The following is a 14,905-nucleotide window of genomic DNA, read 5'->3' on the forward strand; positions in this document are numbered from 1 at the left end:
AGGAATTGAGATAGAGAGAAGATCCAGTTGGCAAAATATGAGCTGCTCTCTTTTTTAAACCAATGCATGTTCATTCCCTCACATACACGCACCCTCCCTGCATTTGTGTATACCTGTTCCCCACCCATCAGGTGCTAGAACACACCTGAGTCCGAGGCACTGTAACTAGCATACAGTGCATTCCTTCATTCTCTGGCTGCTGGGAGGTGTCTGCAACTTCCTTTGCCAGTGTTCAGCAACGTACAGTGAAAGAGGATACCCTGTAAACATTTTATCACAGCTACAGTTTCTGGTTTATTCACAGCAAGGTTGGCTGGTCTGAAAGCCAGGCGCTCCAAGTGCTTAGCACTGACTTTGATTCCTCTGTGGTCCTGGATATGTCATAGAATTGTTTGCCTTGGTTTCCCCATCTGTGAAAAAGGGGGGAATACTTGGATCCCAGAGGCATAGTGAGGCTGTTCATAGTTTGTTTTGAATATGAGAGTTAAGAATTCATATCTATTCTGGTGTAACACAAAGCAGCAAGTGCACCACCAACCTCACTGGGTAACAGAGAACTTACTGATGCCCTGGTGGAAGACTTTCTACCCTGCCAAAGGAATGATTATTTTTGAATTCTTTGGGTCATAGACTCTGGAAGCTCCCCTTTCTGAAGAGGCTCTGGTGAGCGCACTGTGAAAGTTATTGAGAGTCACTTGACGGTTCATTTCCCCCCCCCCCCCCATTTTTTGTGCCTCAAGGTATTTGAGCAAATCAGACCATAGCGATCATATGTGTGGGACAGCGGTGCACATACGTTCCTGATTCCATGCGAACACCCATCAAACTCTTTGACATAAGAAATCTCATCTCCATTCTTCGTCTCCCAAGATGTCCGGTTTCTCATACAAATCCAGCAAAAATAACTTTGAGCATTTTACTGTATATTTAGTGCTAGCCAAAGATGCTGAGTTGACAGATCTGGAGACTAAAGTTGTCTGTTCATCCACAGCATACGTATAATGTAGGCAGAAGTCATGCACTTCGCTCCCACTTTCACTGGTCCTCCCTTAGGCCACACCTGAGATAGAGCTGAAGGAGAAGTTAATTTTCTATAGCCCAGTATTCTTGGCTTCTGTGAAGACAACCAACGAGGGCTCTAATTAATAGTGCTGAATGGGTTCCTATAGTGCGGGTCATCTGAGAATCTCAAAGTGCTGAACAGAGCTGGGTAAGTGTTATCCACATTTAAAGATGGAGAAACTGAGGCACAGAGAGGCTGTCCAGGTGACACCGAGTCAGTGATGGAGCTAGGAATAGAACCCAGGTCTCTTGGCTCCCTGCCCAATTCAGCTGCTTCACATAGGAACAGGCAGCCTAGACACTCACTCCATTGAAAATCAGGCCTTTAAAAAGCTGTTTGTTTGTTTGTATCATAGCACTGAGGGGTCCTAGTCACGGACCAGACCCCATTGCTTTAGGTGTTATACAAACATCAGTAATGTTTGAGCTCTTTGAGAAATCCAACAAGTCTGATTATACCTTGATCAGTTTTGTGTATTTCTGCTCCTATCCATGCATGTTACCCATGCATTAAATAAGAGTTTGGTGCATGTGCTGGGGTCAGACTCAGCTGTTCCTTGCACTACCTGCCTTGCAGAACGTGGCACTCAGAATGTTTTTTAATTTGTGTTCTTAAAATCCCATGTTCTCCTATGTGACCAGTTTACTGGCGTGGATCGGAAGCTGAATCTGTGGATTAGACTGGCTGTTAATGTGACTTACCTTATTTTGCTTAGGGAAGGCCCTTCTATTGGCCTTGCCTCGTGTCTCCTGGGTGTCCATCTCCCAATCCGTTCCCCACGAGAACAGAAAGCAGCCAGCAGATTTGGAAGCGGGTGAATAGTGGCTGGCAATCTTGCTATACGGATCACTCAGGTTGTGCATCTGACACCTTGCACTTTGAAGCATCCCAGGAACTGCCAGCCAGCCTAGAATGTTAGAGGTATGAGCCAGTGTCTGGAAAGATCAGCATGGGAGTGCCTGTGCACATATGGTGTTGTACCGTTACCAAGCTGGCTGAACATTGATATTGTTAATAATCCCATTTAATGGCTCGGGGACCTAATGCGCCAATCTGGTCGATGATCCGCTTCTGGGGCTCCTGCTTTCCACTCAGAAAGAAGAAGAAAATTTGTATTCTATTGTTGTGCAGTTTGATTTCCCAGGCTATGTAGCCAGCTGGTGTTTGTTTCTGAAAGATGGGATGAGGTAGAAAGAACACAGGCCATAAAATTTCAGGGTACGATTCAAGGTGCTGATCTACATCTTGCACGATTCTGACCCTCGCTACTTTAATAACTGCCTCCGTCCCCATACCTCCTTGTGACCATCAGAATCCGCTGATGTGTATAATTATTGGCATTCTCCAGATTTGAACATCTGGGGATTGCTGGCAGGATGTCTTCATTGGAGAGCCCTCAGCTCTAAAACTCACTTCCCTGCCTGGTCTGATGGCAAAGCCAGAATCTTTTGACCTTCATGGTATCTTCTATTTACTCAGGCTTTTGTCTGGAGGCTTGATTTTTGAGGGTTAAGTCATTTCTTTTGACATTGGTCCATTAATGTTCCATTGATAAAGATTCCCAAGCCCCAGGGATAAGTGTGATTCTTGCATTATAAACAAAATGTCCATTAAAGAGACAGTCCAAAGTCCTTGACACTATAAGGGCATTCTCTGTGAAAGCCTTCTAATATTCCAGATCCATCTCTTTTGTTTGTTTGTTTGTTTCCAGACATTGTTATACCTTTTCCAAAGGCAATCTTTGCAGAAGCCATAAGTTTAATTAAAATAAATCAAACCAATATTGCTTTATTCTGTGGCACACAATTGGTGTTTGTTCTAGAAATGAAATTAAATGGTCACTTCACTGTGAAAAAGATGGTGAGTCTCAATTTTTTTAAGGGCCATTAAACTCTGCAACCCTTCGGACCAGCAATCTGCCCAAAACTTGACTCCGATTCAAACAGCCCTAAATTTGGGAAAGCCCAGATCCTGATCTCAGCTTTGTGGATAGGCCCAGTATGTAAAGTTAAAAACAAGACAAGCCCCTGGATCTGAACATCCATTAATTTTGATTAAGTCCAGATCTAAATTGTTTATTATTTTATATATTTGCATTGCAATATCACCTAAATTCCCCAGCCCCACAGCACTTGCCATTGTACAAACACATAACAAAAAATGATTCCTGCCCCAAGGAGCTTATTGTCTAAGTATAAGAAAATGGACAACAGGTGGTTACGATAAATAGATGGGAGGGCACACAAGGTAACAGTGTGACCGTTTTAAAATGCTCTGGCTCTTGCATATATGATTATCTATTAGAAATAGCCGTGTCCCAGTAAATTGAATGTTTCCAGGTGTTTGTTTAAAACAAACTCCATTTCATTAAGTTCCTGATTTCCCCGTGCAGTGATAAATGAAGATTGAAATGGATGGGGGAAGCTCGTAATCCACCAGCCAACGAGAAGGGAAGCACTGATTGTTGTTTTTTCATACGTTTTAAGGTCGGAAGGGACCACTATGATCACCTAGTCTGACCTCCTGTGTAACAGAGGCCTTGGAATTTCACCCAATAATTCCTGCTTCAAGCCCTTACACCAGTGGTCCCCAACGTGGTGCCCGCGGGCACCATGGCATCTATGTGCGCCCGCCTACTGGCCGCCAGACAAGCGGCAATGTCAAGAAGTGGTGCTGCTGAAATGCCACTGATTTTCGGTGGCATTTTGGCAGCGACGCCTCTTGATGACGCTGCTTCTTGGCGACATTTTGGCGGCGACGCTTCTTGGCGTTGCCGCTTCTCGGCGGGCATTTTGGTGACTGCTTGTCCGGCGGCCACGCTCCTCGGTAGCTAGTCGTCCGGTGCCCGCCACACAGAAAGGTTGGGGACCACTGCCTTGCACTCTAGCTCCACCACAAGTTATCTCTAAACATCCATTCTAAAGGATTCAATTGATGGAGAATCCACCATCTCCCTGGATATGTTGTTGCAGGGGTTAATACCCAGACTGTTGAAAAGGTGTCTGTCTTTATTTCTAGTCTGAAATTTGTCTAGCTTCAGCTTCCAGCCATGCCAGCTGTTTATCAAGGAGAGGGAGATCTCTTCTGCTCTAGGCCGTGGACAGGAGCTGTTCTCCTCTTTACTTGCCCATATGCCTCCCTTGTTTTCTCCTTCCTTTGGCTTTTCATTCCCTGGCCATAGCTTGGTGTCTCGATAGTCTTTCCACAGCCCATGTTTTTTCTCTATTTTTTCCCCACTGTGCTTTTCATATTTTCATCGCTCTCTATTGCCAAGAGATGTACTGGAGATGCAATTCCACTGCCTCAAATGACTTCTGCATCATAAATAGTTGGTGCACAGGTATTGGTGCTCTCAGATTTCATACTTCTGCAAAGACCTATTTAAAATAAAATATGGTTGAAAGCTGCCTACTACTTCTAGTTGTCAGCTTTGTTTCAAAGTACTCTGCCTCATTTGGGTTTTTTTAGAAATAACTACAATGAAAATGTCCCTCTAACATGAGAAGTTGAAAGCTGCTGAGGTAGAATTTTCAAGGCAGTGACCGAGGAGGGAGTCTTGTTTGGAATCTCTCTTCTCTTTGGGGCCAGGTCCTGGTTCCTAGAGCCTTTTCAGGTTCCAGTGCTGCTGATATGTACATCTTGGATCTATATAGGGTGACCAGAGGTCCCGATTTTATAGAGACAGTCCCAATATTTGAGGCTTTGTCTTCTATGGTGCCTATTACCTCCCACCCCCGTCCTGATTTTTCACACTTGCTCTCTGGTCATCCTAGATATATATCTTTCCCTCACAAGGCGTGAAATCCTGGCCACATTGAAGTCAATGGCAAAATTCCCATCAACTTCACTGGAGCGAGGATTTACCCAACGACTCTTCCTCCTCCTGGCGAGGATGCTAGCTGCAGCAGAAATTGAGGAGTTCTTGCAACTGGCACGTGAGACTGGGGAAAGATGTGATTTGTTTTGTAATGCTTTCACAATGCCATGAACTAAGCCCAGGCACTGGACACAAGCGGTTTGGCATACATCAGCTGTAACTGTTCACCTGGGGTTTCACCCCATGAAAGCTGTGGTCCCTAAATACTGTCTAATTCTGCTAAAATCATTTCTGTGCTGAAAGTACGATGTTGAGAAGCATACGGGAAGTCTCTCTAGTTTCTCCTTTTTTCTTTGTCTTGCAAGTCAGAAGATAGTGTAGTGATTTTGAAGTGTGTTTGTGTACAGTACAAACAGCAGACATGCATAGATCTGTGTGGGCATTCATGTCCTAATAACATTTGAGATCATGAAAACTCACTGTATTCTAAAATTCCAGTTTACTCTTTGCCATTTATACTGTCTCATTTCTTGCATTTCTCTCAACTTGGAGTCAAATAGACAAACCAAATTCACTTTCAGGTTCTCATGTACTGCTATAGTGCAATTCTGGAGAAGTTTGTCTTAAAGAACACATATTAAGGAAGTACTTTACTGAACTCAGGTTTGGTAAATTCAGGTTTTGTAAAAGGAAATGTTGAGGGCCAATTTGATCTACCACTGACCCTGAGCCAAAAAAATGGTTTTGTGTTTGTAAAATTAGAATCTGGACCGCTGTAGAAGGAAGATGAAGAAGCACTAAGTGTAGACAAGTCAAGCCAGGGTTTGCAGCCATTGAATGGATTAGTCTTTACCTAGATTACAAGAAGGGGTAAACTTCAATTAGTCCAGCCAGGATCAGTGCTGGTGTAGCTACACTGAGAACCGATAGGGCTATTCCTGAATGTAGACATGGTCTAATTCCAGATTGCACTCAAAGCACAGCGCCTCTCTCTCTCTGATGCCCTTAGGTAGCTCAGCAGTTACATATGGAAATACAGTTTTTCTTCGAGTGCTGCCCCTATATGTATTCCACTGTGGGTACACATGTGCTCCAGGCACCCCTAGATAGAGAATTCTTGACAGCAGTGTCCATGGGTCCACGCATGCGCCCTCACTCCCTGATGACGTTAGCCGAGGAAATAAAGGGCAGAGCGGATGAACTGCCTCTCCAGTTCCTTCTTACTGCCACGTGGCTTGGGTCAGAACCTCCAGCGTCTGGAGCTTTATCTTCCTTTATTCTTTGATCTGTACATATATTTTGTGAATTATTTTAGAATTTTATCCATTAGTTTTTAGCTAAGTTTGATATTGAGGTACCTTGTCACAGGTACTGGACTGTGCCCAGGAATCCAGGCTTCAAAATCTGTTCCTCTTGCCCATGCTCCTTCTCAGTCAGTGACGATCATCAATGCTGCCTGTACTTCCTTGGAAGCTCACATCTCGGCAAGCTGCAGTATCTGCTGCTCTTTCCCCAGTCAGACCCATGAGCGGTGGGAACTTCAGATGAAGAAGCACCTAATGGAGAAGGCCATGACACCGCAGTCAGACCCAAGGTGGGGGACACCCTGCCATACATTGACCTGACTCAGCAAGGAGTACTTGTGACACCTTAGAGACTAACACATTTATTTGACTGTAAGCTTTCATGGGCTAAAACCCACTTCATCGGATGCATGCAATGGAAAATACAGTAGGAAGATATATATACACAGAGGACATGAAAAAATGGGTGTTGCCATACCAACTCTAATGAGAGTAATCAATTAAGTAAGGTGCGGTATTATCAGCAGGAGGAAAAAAAACTTTTGTAGTGATAATCAGGATGGCCCATTTCCAACAGTTGACAAGAAGGTATGAGTAACAGTAGGGGGGAAAAATTAGCATGGAGAAATAGGTTTTACTTTGAGTAATGACCCATCCACTCCCAGTCTTTATTCAAGCCTAATTTAATTGTGTCCAGTTTGCAAATTAATTCCAATTCTGCAGTTTCTCGTTGGAGTCTGTTTTTTAAGTTTTTTTTGTTGGAGTATTGCGACTTTGAGGTCTGTAATTGAGTGACCAGAGAGGCTGAAGTGTTCTCCGACTGGTTTTTGAATGTTTATAATTCTTGACGTTTGATTTGTGTCCATTTATTCTTTTGTGTAGAGACTGTCCGGTTTGGCCAATGTACATGTCAGAGGGGCATTGCTGGCACATGATGGCATATATGGCACATGATGGCATATATCACACTGGCAGATGTGCAGGTGAACGAGCCTCTGATAGTGTGGCTGATGTGATTAGGTCCTATGATGGTGTTCCCTGAATAGATATGTGGACGGAGTTGTCAACAGGCTTTGTTGCAAGGATAGGTTCCTGGGTTAGTGTTTTTGTTGTGTGGTGTGTGGTTGCTGGTGAGTATTTGCTTCAGGTTGGGGGGGCTGTCTTTAAGCGAGGACTGGCCTGTCTCCCAAGATCTGTGAGAGTGAGGGATCGTCCTTCAGGATAGGTTGTAGATCCTTGATGATGCGCTGGAGGCATCTGGTAGGGAGTCAGTCCATCCCTTCCCTCAAAGAGGACTGCCAGATCTTCCTCCTGACCCAATGGAGGAGGAAGATTATGAACCATATCCAGTGTTTCCACTGGTACCAAAGAGATGGTCGTCCTCCTCTCCAGATGAAGTAGTCACTCCAGTATTTCCATCCATCTCACCACCACCTCCATGCCCATACGCTGTTCCAGGGACTGCTATGTAGAGTTGCAGATGAGCTACAGATCTCCCTGGGGAAAGTTCAGGATCCTCAGCATAAACTCCTGGACATCCTCCAATCCTCCGGCTCCATCCAAATAGCGGGTCCTGCTAATGAAGCTATGCTTGAACCAGCTAGAACAGTCTGACATGCTCCAGCCACTTGCTCCCCTACCCCAAGAGGGAAGAAAAACTTATTTTGTCCCAGCCAAGGGGGTGTAATTTCTCTTTTCTCATCCTGCTCCTAACTTTTTGGTTGTCCAAGTTGCCACAGAGTTCTAAACAGCAACATTCTAGATGTGCTCTGGTTGATAGAGGATAAACGACTTGATTTATTGGGAAGGAAGATCTTCACTTCTACTAGCCTGCATTTCAGAATAGGCAATTACCAAGCACTGATGGGTAAGTATGATTATCTGAACTATTCCAAATACATGAACTTCATTGACAAGCTTCCACAACTGGATAGAGCTCATTTTCAGGCCGTCATTGGAAGGCAAGTTGGTTGCCAGGATCACTCTTCAATCAGTGGTAGGTGCAGCAGATACATCTTCAAGGATGATGGCTACTGCCATTCCGATGCACCGTGAATCATGGCTTCACACTTCAGGATTTCCCAGAAGGTTCAGAACACTAGAGGACCCGCTCTTTGATGAAATTCACCTTTTTAACCAAAAGACAAATGAGTCCTCATACATGCAAAAGGATTCCAGGGCCACTCTCTTCTCCTTGGGAATAAATACACGTACCCCAAAGATAAAATTCCACAGGCAGTCATACAAGCCTAGACCGGTTTAACAGTTTTACCACCAGTGGCCTTATGAGCCAATGCTTAAGAGGCAAAGGATTCAGAAGTCCTGTTTCCCTGCACCTTCTGCGATGACATCATCATCCCAACCCCAGTCCCAGCTAAACAATATTTTTTATGGGAGTTTGAGAGCTGCAAACCAATGATGCCACTAACTGCTGATTCCCATGCACCCTTTGGGGATCCTCTAGCACTATTTTCCCACATCTGGAATGCAATAACAACTGACAATTGGGTACTAAACATCATCCATTCAGGCTATTCAATAGAATTTACTTTCCTGCCCCCTCCAAAACCCCCATCCCCACTCCTTTTCAGTGGCCAGTCTCGAGAGGAGAGTCTCAAACAAGAAGTAGAAGCACTCTTACAGCGAGGAGCAATAGAGTGGTTATTTTTCAGTACAAAGGAAAGGGTTTTTAACTCAACATACTTCCTAGTATCCAAAAAGAAGGGAGGCAGGAGATCCATCTTTGATCTCAGCCGCTTTATTCACAAACTGATATCTTGCATGGTCACACTGGCATCTATAATCCCATCCCTGGAAGGGGGCATGTGATTATAGCTCCTGATATGAAGGACGCATACTTTCACATGGACGTTCACCCTGCCCACAGACATTTTCTCAGATTCATGGTGGGATCCAACCATTTTCAATACAGAGTACTCCCATTTGGCCTTGCTACCACCCGTAGGTCTTCACCAAAGTCTTCTCAGTAGTAGCATCTCAGGACATGGTTTTTGAATGGGTGTCAATGTCAAGTCTAGAATGTTCATGCTCTGAAGCTGTGCAAAGCATCCTTACTAATAGTAGAACAGGCTCCACTAGAAAATGCAACTTAACCAAGTGGAAGTGTTTATCTGGGCGCAGCAAAAACGTATATCCCCAGATGCTGCAGTTATTCTCTGTATTCTGGACTGCCTTCTTTCCCTCAAAACAGTCAGTCTTTCTATCAACTTTTTATGGGTCCACTTGGCAGCAATCAGTGCATACTTCCAGCTTCACATGGTTACTCAATTGTTGCTCACCAGGTTCTGGAAGGGTCTAATCAGAACCTTTCTGTCAGTAAGGAAACATGCTCTGCAATGGGACTTAAACCTGGTTCTTTCGGTGCTCACTGAGCCTCACTTTGAACCACTCGCAACATGTTCCATGTCTCTCCTGTCCATGAAGGTTGCATGCCTGGTAGCCATCACCTCAGCCAGGAGGGTGGGTGAGCTCAGAGCATTGATGGCAGATCTGCCTTACACCATGTTCCCTACAGACAAAGTTTCATTGCGTTTACGTACTAGGTTCACCCCCAAAGTAGCTTCAGAGTTTCCCCTGAACCAGTGAATCCACCAACCTGTATTTTTTTTCCAAAACCATACGCCTCTGGAGGAGAGGAGAGTTCAGTCCCTCGACGTGCGACAAAACTTAGCCTTTTACCCGCAAAGAACAAAGTCAATCAGAAAGTCTCCCAGACTGTTTATCGCCATAGTGGAAGGAGTTAAAAGTCAAGCTATTGCCTCTCAGAGGGATCTCAAACAGATCTCAGGCTGCTATCAGGTGTCTAATCTTCCTTCCCCTCATGGGGTGAGGGCTACAAGAGCCCCAAGTGATGTCAATGGCATCACTCCAAGAAGTGCCTCTATTTGACATTTGCAAAGCAGCTACGTGGAGTTCCCTCCGCACATTCGTGAGACGTGCTTTAGTACAGGGGTCCTTCACTGATGCATCCTTTGGGATGGCAGGACTTCAAACGTCTCTGCCACCTGCATCCTTGCACCCTCCTCCTACTTGAGTCTGGCTTGTCAGTCACCCACAGTGGAATATACGTATGGGGATCAGCACACGAAGAAGAAGAGAAAGTTACTTGCTTTATAGCAATGGTTCTCCAATTTCCCCCCCTCCCCCCTCAAGGACCCTTTTGGCATCTGGCTAGATGTCCTGGGCCCCTTTCGTTTCCAGTACAACTGGAATGCCCCCACATGGGAGGTCATGCTGTGTGCAGGATGCCATTTTGTTCTCAGTGGTGGTCTCCATGCAGCAAAAGTGTCCCCGGCTCAAGGGGCACATAACACACAGCGGGCCCCAGTGGTCTGGGTACCCCACCTGGGGAACCACTGCCTTACAGTAACTAGAGTTCTTTGAGATGCATGGCCCCTATCTATATTCCATTACCCACCCTCCTCCCCTTCTGCTTCGGGTTGTTCTTGAAATCATGGTAGAGGTGGTCAGTTCTCTCTACCCTTTATCGCCTCAGTTGGAGGCTCAAGGAAAGCGAAGGCGCATGCATGGAACCTGCTTTCAAGAATTTTCTGACTGCCAATTCCTGGAGTGCATGTGTACCCACAGTGGAATATAGATAGGGACTACATATCTCAAATAACTTCCAGTTACTGTGAGGTAAGTAACTTTCTCTTCCTACTTTAGGTACAAACTCTCTGGGGCAGGCACTATCTTTTTATTCTGTGTTTGTTCAGCTCCCAGCAAATGAGTGGGGCTCCTAGGCACTACCGCAGTACAAATGATAAAATACTATTCATAATAAGGGACTGTAGCGAGGCGGTCTGGCTCCCCGCCGCCACAGAGGGGGACGAGCCTCCCTGGACACCAAAGTGGGCAGAGCCAGCAAACCCTGCGCCCGCCCCTCAGAGGTCAAGGCGCAGGACAGGAAGTATAAAAGCCCAGAGCTCACTTGAAGCTCAGACACTGGAGAGACCAGACGCCTGTGGTGTAGCTCTCAGTGGGGAGACCACGGCGGTCGGTGGCCAAACCGAGGACTGGCCAGACCAACCAACGCCTGATGCTAGCCCGAGCCCAGAGACGCTACCAAGCCTACCGCTCACCTATTCCCCTGCGGAACCACCAGGCCTACCGTTTGCCAGTTACCCCGAGGAGCTGCCAAACCAAGGACGCCGTCCGGACCTAGGAACCTCTAGAGGGGGAGGTAGGAAGTAGCCCGGGGGCAGCCGACCCGAGCCTGGCTGCAACACTGCCAGAGCCAATGTCAGTGTTGCGGTCAGGATCCCCACTGACACAGCAGCGGGTCTTCTGCCGCTGCTAGGGCCCCGGGCTGGGACACAGTGGAGTGGGTGGGCCTGTGTCCCCCCTGCCACCCACCTCGCGAGTGGCAGTCTCCCTCTCTCCCCGGCTGCTCAGAGCCAGGAGCCTGAGGATTTGCTGTTGAACCTGTTTGCTCAGCCCCTGCCTGAGTGCCTGAGCTCCTGACTGTCTGTTGCCCTGCCCTGCCCCAGGGCCTGGGCCTGCTCATATTGAATCTGTTTGCTCAGCCCCTGCCTGAGGGCCTGAGCTACTGACTGTTTGTTGCCCTGCTGACCCAGGGCCTGGGCTTGCTCATATTGAACTGTTTGCTCAGTCCTTGCCGGAAGGCCGGAGCTGCTGACCATTTGCCGCACAGCCAAGCTAATTCCCCGACACACCTGACCCCAGTAGCGAGGCGGTCTGGCTCCCCGCCGCCCCGGAGGGGGACGAGCCCTGGCCGAACCTCCCCACAGGGACTTTCAGAAATTATTGCCATGCTCTGAGCTCTCCTTGCCATCCCAGCTGTCAGGGCAGAGGTTTGTTTTCAAGGCAAGAACACTTTTGTGTGTGTGATAACATTCGACAAGCAAACCTGCCAAAAATGACACCTGCAGTGGGGCTGGGGTAGGGTGACCAGATGTCCCGATTTTATAGGGACAGTCCCGTTTTTGGTGGCTTTTTCTTATATAGGCACCTATTACCCCCTGACCCCCGTCCTGATTTTTTTACACTTGCTGTCTGGTCACCCTATGCGGGAAGGTAGGGTGACCAGATGAGAGGAACAAAATATCAGGACACCGGGGGGTGCGCGGGTCCGCCGGCGGGGAGAAAAAAAAAAAAAAGCAGAGTGCTGCCGGCGGAGTGAAATATCGGGACAAATTGCGTCCTGACCAGAGATCGGTCAGGACACGGGACAAACACCAAAAAATCAGGACGGTCCCGATTTTATCGGGACGTCTGGTCACCCTAGGGGAAGGTGAGAACTAGACCTTATACTCACCTGCATTCTTGCCAGAGAAAAATGGAAACCGATTAATGATGTTTTTGCGTAGTGTTTTCTTATCCAAGAATTCTTCACCAACTCTAAAACGCAGCCACCAAAGCAGCGCTGGGGAGGACATTTTTTACTCTGAGTAAAACGCTGTTCATATGAAAAGTATCATACGTGTTACAGGGGATCTGCATAGTTGAGCCTACTGCTTATGCTAAGCCAAGCAATCCCCTTCTGACTTGGAAATGCACCGCACTGCAAACGTTTTAGGCTTAGAGGCCTAAACAGTATACCAGTCACAGCTGGATGAAGCTCACACAGACATTCCTTGAACTACAGAGCAACTTTCTGGCAAGCTGCAGACACTAGTTTTCTCAATCTCCTACTTTCCCATGCAGGCCCTGTAGAAGTCAATCTGATTCTTCTCTCCACGCACTTCCATAAGACATTCCTCAGGAGGGTTATGACCTTTGTGTTGAATTGACAGCATTGTCAACCATGGGTTGCTCCATTAGCTCAAGTGTGAGAGGCATGCTTTTTTGGATCCAGAAGGCCAGAATTCTGGACCTCTCCCCCTGTGTCTGCGTAATTCCATATATCTGCTGACTTGGATTGATTACAGGACAACATCTAGGGTCGAGCAAGGGTTTGATTGCTCTGTCTGTGGCCAGTGCAGTCTATGGCCCCTGTGCCGAGACTGCCAACAAACTAGCTGCTTTGTAGCAATTGTGAAGGCATCATTTTTCTTTCATAATGTGGCCACCCACCCATCCCCTTAGGAACTGGACTGAGGCCTGGGCTACATTGAGTTTTTTAGCCACAAGTGCAGCTTAACCCCTGCATCCTAAGTGTAGACGAATTGCACCAGTGCAAGTCCCCACTTATGCCAGCGCAGCATATCTGTGCTTGGGGTTTGCATGAGTGCCATTCTATCAATGTATAAAAATCCCAGCATAGGCGAATCCCTGGGAGACACCCTCTCCTGACACCCCATTCACTACATCCATAAACGAGCAGCCAGCCACGTGAAATGTTAGAAATTTCCCCAATTCCCCAACCTCTCTTTCTGGCTAACCTTGTGTGCGCAAATGCAATTTCTCCCGCCTAAACCTGGGCTGTCAGGACCAGTCTCCGGAATGTGAATTACAAGGTAACAGCTTCCTTTCTCTGGCTTTGTGGTGTGTGTGTGCATCACTGCTGCAGCTGCACAAACTGGCCATCTGGAGCCCCGTGCAAACTGAGATGTAGCTCTTGATTTTGGTGACTCAATACCGTTCCCAGTCCTCCCTCCCCCCTGGTGGACCCTTGTGTGTCTCTGTTGCTCGCCCCCGCTTCCTCTGCGGTCAGGGGGGCATCCATTTGCTCTCTTCTGGATGGGCTTTGGTTTCCTAACTGTCTCTTACCTTGATATTGCATTTCCCTAATTTCCATCGCACATTGCTCAGCTCCCAAGAATGTAGTTGTTAAATAACTCTGCTAGCATGTGTGTGTGTGCGTGTCTTCTCTCCATTTTACACAGTGCTGCCTGAAACACAGTTAGCAGTGTCGGCCATACAAACCCTTTTAAATGAAAAGTGATCCATAAAAATGTTGCAAGGGATGACTTTTATGAGGCGTGTTTGAGGGGGCTGGTGGACAAGGAGAACCTCTCTGAAAAGATGTTAGTCAGGAAAATAGGACAGAAAATAATGAAATTTTGTAAGCATTTTCAGTGTTTCCTTTAAACTTTTTAAAAATCCAAGACTTATTGCATTGCTGCCAACTGAAATGACATCAGCAGGGTAGCTCTGAAAATCTCAGAATGAGGTTTATCCTCCGAGTTAGCATTTTAACAATCAGGGTCCCAGTTCAACAAAGCACTTAAGCATTCAGCTTTGCTGAGTCGGAGACTAGGTGGATCTGGTGGGTTTCTTGCCTTCCTCTAAAGTAACCAGCACTGGATGCATTTCTGGATTAGCTGGAACTTTTATCAGCTCCAGTATGGCAGGGAGGTTGGATGGTAGATTGTGTGGACTGATGATCTCCTTTGGTATGGCTGGAGAAGGGAGGTGGGGCAAGATGGGTCATTGGTCTATTGTGGTGCAATACATTGTGGGGTGGGCGTTGGGGAGCAAGGGAGAATCTCACTTCACAGCAGAGTCCACTGTGATCCCGCTGGGCATTGGTTTTTATCATGACTGAAGCACGTTTATGTTCTCTGCTTCCTAAATGCAACTCCTGTGTCCGCAGTAGAAAGAGGGAGCTGGAATGGCCATAGACTCTCTGGGTGTAATTGTGTTTAATGGGCTTGTAAGATCCAGCCCATGAGGAACTCTCTCAGCATCAATCAAGGAAATGAAAGAAAAGCCAAAATCAGAACTATTTATCCCACTTCCTTCTCTCCCCTGCCACCCCCGCAACCCGCCTGAACACTGGGGACTGATAAAATGGAA

At 46.7% G+C, this 14,905-nt stretch overlaps 1 protein-coding gene across 1 annotated transcript in view; it reads left to right on the top strand.

Annotated features, from left to right (window-relative positions):
- SLC16A2 (solute carrier family 16 member 2) overlaps positions 1–14,905 on the top strand; it is a 105,661-nt gene that overhangs the window by 27,071 nt on the left and 63,685 nt on the right. The window lies entirely within an intron of this gene.

Source organism: Chrysemys picta, chromosome 9 (assembly GCF_011386835.1).
Source record: "Chrysemys picta bellii isolate R12L10 chromosome 9, ASM1138683v2, whole genome shotgun sequence".
Classification (NCBI taxonomy): domain Eukaryota; kingdom Metazoa; phylum Chordata; order Testudines; family Emydidae; genus Chrysemys; species Chrysemys picta.